Below are 12418 nucleotides of genomic sequence, written 5' to 3' on the forward strand. Positions count from 1 at the left end.
ATTCCAGTGACACTATAGCAATTTTCAGTTTTCCTTAAATATCAGAAATAAATAAATAAATATATATATATATACACACACACACATAGCTTTGCCAATGTGATCAACATGTTCCTTTGTAAAATGTTCACTTACTCTTGATGGGTTCATTGGCTTAACTAGAAAAAAATGTGTTGGCGGAATAGACATGTTGGTGACTGTTCATTTCTGCATAAAAGCTGTAAAACCCAATTTAATATATTCGACTGAATATTTGCCCACATTTAAAATTTATATTTGACATTTTGAAATAAGAGCTAAATGAGGAAATCTGTACATCTACTTGCAGTCACCATGAATGCCTCATCGACAAATGCAGATGGATACAGGAGTGTTGTGTTGGTGACTCAAATACCACCCTCAGTGGTGCCCATAGTGATGTGATTTCTGAAATGGGAAACAACTCTTGATAAAGTTCTGAACATAAACCAAGTACATTCTTTCCTCAGTTTATGGCAGTTATATTCCTGTGAAATTCAATATATAACACCATACAAAAATACTTTTGATTTGATATAAAACACAGTATGAATCTTTTTTTTTTTTGACAGAGTTTTCGCTCTTGTTACCCAGGCTGGAGTGCAGTGGCGTCATCTCGGCTCACTGCAACCTCTGCCTCCTGGGTTCAAGCAATTCTCCTGCCCAGCCTCCTGAGTAGCTGGGATTACAGGCATGCGCCACCATGCCTGGCTAAGTCTTTTTTTTTGTATTTTTAGTAGAGATGGGGTTTCATCATGTTGGCCAGGCTGGTCTTGAACTCCTGACCTCAGGTGATCTGCCCGCCTCAACCTTCCAAAGTGCTGGGATTACAGGTGTGAGCCACTGCATCTGGCTCAGAGTTTGAATCTTAACTCAGATAATTATAAACAAGTTTTTCACCTACAGAAAGTCCAGTGGAACATTCCAAAGTTGAACATGATGCATATAGTTTTTTTTGTTTTTGTTTTTGTACTGAACTGTATGGATATTGCAAGGTATCTAGCTTCCTGGCTTGTCCACTGAATATCTGTTGTGTTCTCCCAACCCCTAAACTTATTACAACTAAAAATGCCCCTTACATTTGTAAAATGTCTCCTAGGAGCTGTATCACCTCTTTTGAGAACCACTGGCTTAGAGTTGAAAAAGAGTCAATAAATACATAAGAAAAATAAAACATTGTGAGTGCTCTTAGGAGAAGTGATATGTAAACTGAGTCTTGTAAAATCCATGTGGACTAGGATAAAAGGACATGGTAGGCAGAATGAATATGTTATCAAGTTTATAATACTTAAGACTTGCAAATAGTTTGGTACAACTGGAATCTAGGATGCAGAGGTGGAGTTTATCAGGAAACAATTCAGGGAGGTACATAGAATCCAGGTCATGGAAAGACTGTCTTGCATGCTAAGGTGCAAAGGTGCATGGGCTGTGTGTGTGTGTGTGCTGTGTGTGTGTGTGTGCTGTGTGTGTGGTGTGTGTATGTGTGCTGTGTGTGTGTGCTGTGTGTGTGCTGTGTGTGTGTGCTGTGTGTGTGGTGTGTGTATGTGTGCTGTGTGTGTGTGCTGTGTGTGTGTGCTATGTGTGTGCTGTGTGTGTGCTGTGTGTGTGGCTGTGTGTGTGTGTGTGTGTGCTGTGTGTGGTGTGTGTGCTGTGTGTGGTGTGTGTGTGTGTGTGTGCTGTGTGTGTGTGTGGTGTGTGTGTGCTGTGTGTGTGCTGTGTGTGTGTGTGTGTGTATGTGTGCTGTGTGTGGTGTGTGTGTGTGTGTGTGCTATGTGTGTGCTGTGTGTGTGCTGTGTGTGTGTGCTGTGTGTGTGGTGTGTGTATGTGTGCTGTGTGTGTGCGGTGTGTGTGTGGTGTGTGTGTGTGCTGTGCGTGTGTGTGCTGTGTGTGTGTGTGCTGTGTGTGTGCTCTGTGTGTGTGTGCACGCACGCTCTGTGTGTGTGTGTGCACGTGCATGTGTAGTTTGTGGCAAGGGACTGACATGATCACGTGTGCTTCTCAGAAATGAATGGATAACCAGGGTGCAGGATGGAAGGCAAGAAAATCAGTTGCATTTGCTATAGACTTTCCAGTAATAATTTTAAGAATCTAACATTTAATAGTTTCCTGGATCTTAGACCTCTTGAATGTCATTTTAGTGTACTCTTGTTTTTACACTCCTTTAAAAAAAATCTCTGAAACTTCTGGAATCACTGTTTCTGTTCCAGTAATAACTACACAGTTTCCCTGCATCTAACACCCTCCCTCATACAAGTTAGACCTTGCTGCATTTTCCTTTCCCTTTTATTTATTTATTTGTATTTATTTTTATTTTTTTAAGACGGAGTCTTGCTCTGGTCACCCAGGCCAGAGTGCAATGGCGCAATCGCAGCTCACCGCAACCTCCTCCTCCCGGGAGGTGGAGCAATTCTCTGCCTCAGACTCCTGAGTAGCTGGGATTACAGGCGGGGCCCGCCACCATGCCTGGCTAATGTTTTGTATTTTAGTAGAGACGGGGTTTCACCGTGTTGCTCAAGCTGGTCTCAAACTCCTGAGCTCAGGCAACCCACCCGCCTCGGCCTCCCACAGTGCTAGGATTACAGGTGTGAGCCACTGCACCCGGCTGCCTTCCTTTCCCTTTTATATATACTAGCTTTTGAGATCTCATTTTAGTTTAATTTCTCTTTAATATGTTCTCTAATATTGCAACCTTACCCCTAAGGAAATTTTCCTTTAGCTTGATCTGTCTCTTTATTTTCAATTTTCCTCTGCTTATGTTCTGATATTAAGACTGACATGTTTTTCATATGACTACAGTTTTTCTGTGACATTTTAAGCAATCATGTTCCTCAGAGACCGCATTGAAAAATTATTCGTCTTTTTATTGGAACAGTGATAGTTTCTTTCAGTTATTTCTCTACTGTTATCTAAGAAGATAACATATTTTTCAATGAGGGTGCCCATTTATTCCTATTGTTTTATTAATAAAATGTACCTCCCTTTTAGGTTGAATGCATAATTTTAGTCTGAAATCCAAAGCCTTGGTTTAAATTCATGAAATTAACAAATTCAGGGCCAACTTGAGTTTATATGGTTGGGGGTGACTCAACACTGTTCATCAGTCACAGGAATTAAAGATTAATTCCGCTAAATCCACCTTTGCTCTAAATGTAGAATAGAATTTGGGTCTACTCAAAGTGAGATCGTCTACTACCTATTTGAACCTAACACTAATAAGTTAAAGCTAGAATCTCACATGCTATTGCTCTGTGACCCATGTGGAACCTAATTTCTTTATAGACCTGGCTGAAAATCATGGTAAAAGCCAAACAGTGTGCTGAAACTCTGCCTCTTTCAAGGCAAAACCTCAGTAGGACTCTAAAGACCGTCTCTGGATTTATGTATTCCTCTGTCAGTCCTGGCTGCAATCACAGGCCTATTTGTGCTTGTGTTATTCAAGGCCATCTGCAGCTGCCCACAGACTAAGCTATTTTTCAATTTAAACTCAAGTTTGCTTCCTAAAGCCTTTGTGGCTAGTTTTGCTAACGCCACCGAGATCACTGAAGTGGTCAGTGCCTGCAGCCCAGGCAATACAGAAAGAGCCTCTTGGTTGTGTTGTCTGACCTTGATTCAACCACTAGGTCAGAATCTTTCAGGAGCCTGAGACTTCAACTCACTTGTCCAGGCTGAAGCAGCTAAAAGCCATCTTCATAAAAATCAGGCATAAGGTGCAATATTGGCTGCAGAAAACTCAATGTTTAAAATTCCCGCATGGCCCGAGCTTGGTGTAGTTTCCCCAAAGATTATATCACCCCAATCAATTCTTCTAGCCTCCAGAAGCCTTAATCTCTGTGTTCTGGTTTTGGTTCCCAAATTCACTCAGGTGTGTGGCACCAATGGAATTCTTGATACTAAACCCCAGAACTAGATAGGCTTTCCCATCAGGTATAAATCCAGCACTCCCCTGGCCCTCTTTCCTCCCAGAAGCAGAGTTTCTTCACTAAGCCTACACCAAGGCTAAGAGAGGCTCACACTGCTAAGCAGGCAGGCCGACCCCCAAAAAGAAGAGGACGGGAAAAGGATGGGCTAGAGCTCCCAAGTCCCAAGAGTGAAGTTTGGACTCTTGACTCCTCTTCCTCCGTGAATGAGAAGCAACGGTCATGGCTGAATAAGTCCTCCGAAGTGTATGTGCTGGAAGCTTCATCCCCAGTGCAGCAGTGGTAAGGGGGTGGGGACTTTAAAAAGTGATTAGGTCTTGGGGACTCCACCCTCATGGGTGGATTAATGCCCTTGTCACTGCAGTAGGTTAGTTATAAAGGCACATTCACTCTCTTGCTCTCTGTCGCATGCACTCTCCTGCCCTTCCACCTGCTTTCCATGCTATGATGCAGTAAGAAGGCCCTTGCCAAATGTGGCCCCTGGATTGTGGACTTTTCAGCCTCCAGAACTGTGAGCCAAACAAACTTCTTTTGTTCATAATTTCCCCAGTCTGTGATTTCCTGTTACAGCAGCAGAAAAAGAAGTGAGATAACCAGGGATGTACCTAGAACCTGGAAAAACGTATGAAGCAAAGAAAAGTAGACCTGATATGTGTACGCAATTTAGGGGATTCTAAAAGTGTTCCTAGCTTTTTCGTATTATCATCTTCTGAGAGAAAATCTTTAACACAGAAGGAAGGGTTTATGCTTTATTTATTTATGTATTTATTTATTTATTTTGAGACGGAGTTCACTCTTTTCACCCAGCTGCAGTGCAGTAGCATGATCTAGGCTCACTGCAACCTCCGCCTCCTGGGTTCAAGCGATTCTCTTGCCTCGGCCTCCCGAGTAGCTGGGATTACAGGAGTGTGCCACCACACCTGGCTAATTTTTGTAGTTTTAATAGAGACGGGGTTTCGCCATGTTGGCCACATTAGTCTCAAACTCCTGACCTCAGTTGATCCACCCACCTTGGCCTCCAAAAGTACTGGGATTACAGGCGTGTGTCACTGGCCAATGCCTTATTTATTAGCACTGGTGAATCATCGGAGTTTTAAAGCAGAAAAGTAATATAATCAGAATTTAATTTGGCAGTGGTGCCTAGTCAGAGGGCAAGGAGAGACTGTTAGGAAGTTGATGGAAGGTTTAAGCAGGAGGAAAAGGGAGATTTCACTCGAAGCAAGGAGAGATGAAAAGTAGGGCACTGATTCAAACACTTTTTCATGTACAGAAGATCTGAATGTGGGCAACGGAGGACAGGCACGAGGGAGTGGTTCTGATACTTGAGGTTTCCAGACTCCAGGTATAGGGGAAATGGTGGAGCCTTTAGCAAATTATGAAGACAGGAAAATGGTTTTGATTGAGGATATGGGCATGGTAAGTTTTTGTTTGTTTATTTTGCAGTTTTGAGGTCTTTTAGGACACTTTACCGAAAAAGGATACGTACACAGTGTAACAGTAAAACAAGTACAGATGGAAAAAGTCAGGATCAAGGAATAAAAGATCACAGAAGACAGGAGTGCACACTGTTGATGTGAATCAGATGCAAATTTGGTTGTGAGCCAACTGATGTTTTACGTAGTTCTCATTAATGGATCACACATAGCACATCAATTAATTGGAGAGGGGAGAAGAAAGCTTTCCATTATCAAATTGTTTCTTATTTGTTGTTTACTGTTATTACGTTATTATTGCTTATGATGATGATGATGATGATGAATAATCTAATCATAATAAGATTGGTAACTCAGTTACCAAAATCTGTTGGTTCTATGTTGCTTTACTCTCTCTAGACACACTGTACGTGTTTCTCTGCAGCCCATAGTTAATAAGCTGGGCCACATCCCATCCTACCTGGATTACTGCAACAGTCTCCAGTTAGTCCCCCTCCTGTTCCTCTTCACATTGCTGCCAGAGCCATCTTTCTAAAACGGAAATCGAATCTATTACTTTCCTGCTCCGAACCTTTCTTCTATTCCCCATTTTCATTCGGAAAAACATCCACATTTCTCAGCATGACTTAAAGGCCCTTTGTGATAGATTTCTGCCGCCCTCCCAGCCGCAGTCGCCCTGGAGTGAGCATTGACTGTTTTCGAGTTGCCTAGCAGCCATTCTTCTCCTGTGGGTAACAGGATCTCAGTTTCCTTCCCGTGGCTCCTGCGGACTGTGAGCTGTCTCTGTGGGGCCGTCAGGGACAGTCTTGCCTTCCTCTGGCCAGCAACAGGCGTGAGCTCGTTCAATCTGGCTCTCTCTTCAGGGACTTTGAGTCTTAGGAGGAATGACGCACAGGCAGAAACATAGTTAGGACTCATTATCTCGGAGGCAGTGCACTGACAAGCTTATTGCATCTCCTGTGTCACTGTGTCTGTCTCGTTCTGAATCTAACCTTCCTGCCCTTTAACTGCATCTGCGAACTACTGACATTTTGCCCATAAACTGATTTCTATTTTCCTCAGCCAGAGTGGGCTTCTGCTGTTGCCACCAGAATATCCCCCATTCTCCTGGCCAACTCCGACTGTTCTTTCAGGTCTTAGCTTACATATAATTTTTGTGCCGGCTTGTGCAGGAGGCAGATTTCTGCCTTGACTTCTATTACTTTCTTCCCTGACTTCCCAGGTTTCCTGTGGTTAAACAAAGGCGCGGACCCATGTTACTTACATGTAATTATTCATTTTCTTTACCCTGTGTTCGCTTATGTTCAATGGTTTTGTTTTTATATTAGGTTTTGTGACTATATTTACAGCAGTTATTTATATGTAAGCTTCTGTACCTAGTTTATTTTGGTTTTCCTACTTTTTAGTTCTTTATTTTGAATTACTTCAGTCAGCCACGTATCCCTGAGTAGTTTCCCTTCTCAGTCTTTGCCTTCACACGTGAACACCACTTTGACTGGGAATGAAATTCTTGATTATGTTTCCCCTCTCGAAATCTTTACAAATTTTTCATTATCTTTAGGAACTCAGTGTTGTAAAGAAGTCTGAGGAAGCAGGCCAAGTGTGGTGGCTCCCGTCTATAATTAGAGCACTTTGGGAAGCTGAGGCAGGAGGATTGCTTGAGCCCAGGAGTTCGAGGCCAGCCTGGGCAATATAGCAAGATCCTGTCTCTACAAAAAAATTTAAAAATATTAGCCGGGTGTGATGGTGCACGCCTGTAGTCCCAGTTACTCGGGAGGCTGAGGTGGGAGGATTGCTTGAACACAGGAGGTCAAGACTAGAGTGAGCTGTGATTTCACCGCTGCACTCCAGCCTGGGTGACAGGGCAAGACCCTGTCTCTAAAAAAAAAAAAGAGAGAGATTTTACTGCTTTTTAAGGAAAGTTGTTTTTCCTCCTCCCTATTTGGATATTTGCAGAAATCTATAAATATTCTTGAAATTTTAATTTTTGACAAGGTATGCCTAGTATGAATATTATTTAGATTAATTTAGAATTTGCTTGGAATATAATAAAACATTTTTCCAAATTCACTGTCTTTTTGGCATATTAAAATGTCTACTCTTATAGCTCCAGTACCAGTCAGGATATGATCAGAGACGTAAAACCAGTAGGAATATTATTTATTTTAGGGAATTAAATATGGAAGCCAGTCTTCAAGGCCGCTCACCCAATTATGCCTACCTCCATGTATCTACACCCTGTGTGAACCCCTACCACAATATAGCGCTCTTGGTCTGTGTGACCAATAGAAGTAATCAAAGGGATCATATGCTCACTCCAGGAGGAGCCAGCCATCATGCTGTGGGGACACTCTCGCAAAAGAGATGAGGAATGCAGACCTCTGCCAGTTGCCTGCACTAGATTTTAGTAATGTTAACTCCAGCCAGCATTAAACTTTTAGATCGGGAATCATCAAGCTATGACCCCCTCTTGGCCAACTAGTCGGCTGTTTCTGTAAAGAAAGCTTGTTGGAGCATGGCCAAGACCATTTCCTTACATCTTGCCTGTGGCTGCTCTTAAACTATAAAGGCAGAGTTGAATGATTGCAACAGAGACTGTATGGCCCACTAAGCCTGAAATATTTGCTATCTGACCTTTATAGAGAAAGTTTGCAGACTCCCTGTTAGCATCTTTTTATTTTTTTCTTTAGATGGAATCTTGCTCTGTCGCCCAGGCTGGAGTGCATTGGCACGATCTGGGCTCACGGCAACCCCTGCTTCCTGGGTTCAAGTGATTCTTCTGCCTCAGCCTCCTGAGTAGCTGGGATTACAGGCACGTGCCATCATGCATGGCTAATTTTTGTATTTTTAGTAGAGATGGGGTTTTGCCATGTTAGCCAGGCAGGTGATCCACCTGCCTCGGCCTCCCAAAGTGCTGCGATTACAGACTTGAGCCACCACTCCCAGCCCCTGCTAGCATTTTGATTGCAACTTCATGGAAGGCCATGAGTTAGAATCATTTAGCTAAGCCACAGCCAAATTGCTGACCTACAGAAACTGTGTGAAATAATAAATGTTTATGTTATTTTGAAGTAATTTGTTGTGCAACAATCGATAACAAATACATTGACCTTATATAATTCTGGGAGCTGGCTAGGCAGACTATGTGAGTCTATATTGCTTCTGTACCTGGTGCTGGAGCCTGAAATCTACAGGGCAGGTAGTTGGAAAAGGAAGATGGATGTGAATTGAAACCTGTAGCCCACAGGGAAGGAATTGAGCATGCACTGGTCTCTCACCTCTTCCAAACCTGCAACCTTGGTGATGAGGGTGTCCCAAAGGAGGTATCAGTGCCCTTTGCCAGGGAGCTAACATGCACCTGGCTCAGAGGTTGCAGAAGCTGAAGAAGAATCCAGTAGGAGCTAGATACTGGTGGCCCAGCTACTGCCCCCACTAACTAGGTGAGACAATGTGCCTGAGCTGCCACAGCACCTTGTTCCCTGACACAACCTTTTGAGCATAAAAGGATGGCCACAAATTCACTTCTGCCTTGGAAATCTCTAGCAAACTGTCTCTTCTTGCCTATGATAACATGAAATTAGGAAGGGAAGGGAATCTAGTTCTCGCTTTTCTATCCACCACTCTTTCATATATTTAAAGGGGAAGCACTTTTATTTAATTAGCATCATTATTAAGTGATTTATCCTTCTGCCATCCTCACCAACAATTGTAAATTGCTACCAATAGGTCTGACCCAGTCTGCAGTTCTTCAAGGGCTTCAGAGAGCATTAAGACACAGTCCGTCTCCTCAGTGGCTCTTACATGACCATGCAAGAGCCTTATGTGTTAAGAGACTGAAATGTTTTCAATATTGCTAGGCTGCTTCTATGCTTACAGAATGAAGAAAAAAACAATAGAGGCAGCTGTGTGCCAAGACTCTTGGTCCAAATCCTGCAGAACCCCAGGTATCTGAGCAAAGATCATGGGATCTGAGTTGCACGAGGTAATGGAATGTTGCGGCAATGACTTTTAAATAGTTCATGCCTTCCTTTATCCACACACTAGGATAGTCTCCTCTTTCATGGACTCTGACGTTGGGCATGTAACAGCTATGCCCAATGGGACAAGAGCAAACGTAACACAATTAGATTTGAAAAGTGCTTGTGAGTTAGTTTTTATACTGCTATGAAAATATTCCCAGACTATAACGTTAAATAAGCAACAGTAAATGAACAAGGTGAAGATGAGTATGTACGATACACTGCCAACTATGAAGCAATGATAGCAAATAGTATATTAATTCATATATGCATACACATGTTGGAAAAGATGCACAAGTGAATTTAAAAATCCAAATATTTCTCACATCATCCCTTCTGGCACCTCATATTCTCTTTTTAAAAGTATACCTTTGGAAAATTTTTAGTGAGAGTAAGCTGAATACTTTCTGGGTTATCTGAGAAGGTCTTTGTTTCATTCCCATTCTTAAAAGATGATCTAGCTGGTTATATGTTTTAGATGAGCAATTATTTTCTTTCAGAACTTTGAGGATATTGTTCTATTGCGTTTTGGATTCTTATTATTGCTGTTGAGAAGTCAGTTGTCAAGCTATCTGTTTTTTTTGGTAAGTAACTTGTTTTTTTCTCTCTGAATATTTAAGTTTCAGAGTCTTCTTCGGTGTTCTTCAGTTCTCCTGTAAAATGTCTGCATAGAGATTTCTTCAATTTGTCTTGGCTGCGAATTATTGTGCTTTCTGAACCTAAGGATTTCTATTTTTCATCAACTTTGAAAGTCTTAGTCATTACTCATTCAAATAAATACCTGTCTCACATAACATCTGTTCAGTTAATAACTTTTTACCTTAGTAACTCTCCAAAAAGCATACCTCTTTCAATTATTCTTTCTTTTCCCAGCATAATGTTTCCTTTGCCCAATGTCATACTATTGTGATTTTCTTTTCCTTCCTCCCTCCCTCTCTCCCTTCTCTCCTTCCTTTCTTCCCTCCTTCCTTCCTTTTTCCTCCTTCACTCTCTCTCTTTCTTTCTTTTGTTAATTTGCTCCTTTAAAGTAGGCATGTCTTTATTTTAATAATGTATTCTTTCTCTTTTTAACCATTTACTTATTGTAACCAGACAAGAATTAACACAGGATTCTGCATCAGTACAGTACTTGATTACTTGTGTTCTGCCTGAAAGACCACTTTAGGTTTTTTAAAACAACCAAATTACTTATAAAAACAATTACAGTGTTTCTTCTCTCTTTATCTCTTTTTGCCTATGTACAATAAAGGGTCTTGATATCTGAGTTTAAATTCATTCCAGAATTTAACTATCTGTGGAGTGAAAATTATCTCTTACTTTCCTTTCTTTCTCTCAGGTTTTAACTAATCAAATGCAGAAATTCTCCATGTTCATATTTAAGCTTATGGGAAATAAAGAAGGGATTATTTAACCAATGTCTTAGAATGAGACACACCGTCTTCAGAGACCCCATCCACTCCTTTCTCAGAGTACTTTTGAGTGCCATAGTTTTGATAAATCCTACTCTTCCCATTTAGAGAGGATCTCTGAAGGTAGTATGGTTAGTGGTTAAGGACATGGGGGCTCTCAAGCCAGAGTTCCCAGCTGTAAATCCTGGCTTCACTTTCCAAGTGGGAAACAGGCAAAATCATTTTACTCTGCCTCTGTAAAGTGGAGATCATCTTACTACATAGGGTTGTTGTGAGGATTAAATAAATTAATAAAGGTATAATGGTTATGACTATACCTACTACAAAACAAATATTCAGTATATGTCAGCAATGATTTCTCTTATTCAAATAAATGCAAATTGTAGGTACATTGCTTCAAAAGTGATGTCTGTTTATGTATTATCTATGCAAATCATTTTTACTTCATGCCTCACCATTTCATGTTAATGACTTCTCATCTAGAAGATGATATCGTTTGGATGTTTTGTCCTTTCCAAATCTCATGTTGAAATGTGACCTCTAATTTTGAGGTGGGCCTAGTGGGAGGTGTTTTGGTCATGGGGATGGATCCCTCATGAATGGCTTAGTGTGCTCTCCCTGATTCACATGAGATCTGGTTGTTTAAAATAACCTGGTATCTCCTTTCTCTCTCTCTTCCTCTCTCTTTTGCTCCCTCACTTGCCATGTGACACACTGGCTCCCCATTTTACTTTCTGCCGTGAGTGGAAGATTCTCAAGGCCCTCATCAGAAGCGGTTGCTAGTCCCCTGAAATATTTTCAGGAAAGGAATCCAAGCAGGCTGTGGAGCAACCAGTTGCTAGAGAGATTTAAATGGGAGCCAAGTGCTAATAGCCAAGACAATGCAAAAAAGGCCTTGGAGGCTTTTCAGAGATCTTTGAGGAAGCCCCTCCCATCACAGGCCCAGAGGCCTAGGATTAAAGAATGGTTTCAGTGGCCAGACCCAGAGTCCTGCTGTCTTGCACAGCCTTGGGACACTGCTCCCTGAACCTCAGCTGCTCCAGCTCCAGCCCCAGTCCTGGGTCAAAAGGACCCAGGAGTAGTTTGGGCTACCACTCTGGAGGGCACAAGCCATAAGCCTTGGCAGCTTCTACATCCTGTTGAACCTGCAGGCATTCAGAGTGGAAGAGTGAAGGAGGCTTTGCTGCCTCCACCTAGATTTCAGAGGATCCATGAGAAAGCCTGTATGCCCAGATAGAAGCCTGCTGCAGGGGTGGAGCCCTCACAAAGCACCTCTGCTAGGGCAGTGTGGAGGGGAAATGTGGGGTTGGAAGCCCCACACAGATTTCCCACTGGGATACTGCCTAGTGGAGCTGTGGGAAGGAGGCCACCACCCTCCAGACCCAAGAATGGTAGAGCCACTGGCAGCTTGCACCCTGAACTTGGAAAAGATGCAGGTATTTACTTCCAACCTGTGAGAGTAGCCATGGGGGGCACCCTATAAAGCCAAAGGGGTAAAGCTACCTGGGCATTGGGAGCCCACAATCCATACCAGTGTGCCCAGAATGCAGGACATAGAGTCAAATGAGTCTTTTCTTTATAAAGTATCTAGTCTCAGGTATTCCTTTATAGCAATGGAAAAG

The sequence above is a fragment of the Trachypithecus francoisi genome, unplaced genomic scaffold (genome assembly GCF_009764315.1).
Source record: "Trachypithecus francoisi isolate TF-2019V2 unplaced genomic scaffold, Tfra_2.0 Contig01461, whole genome shotgun sequence".
In the NCBI taxonomy this organism is placed as follows: domain Eukaryota; kingdom Metazoa; phylum Chordata; class Mammalia; order Primates; family Cercopithecidae; genus Trachypithecus; species Trachypithecus francoisi.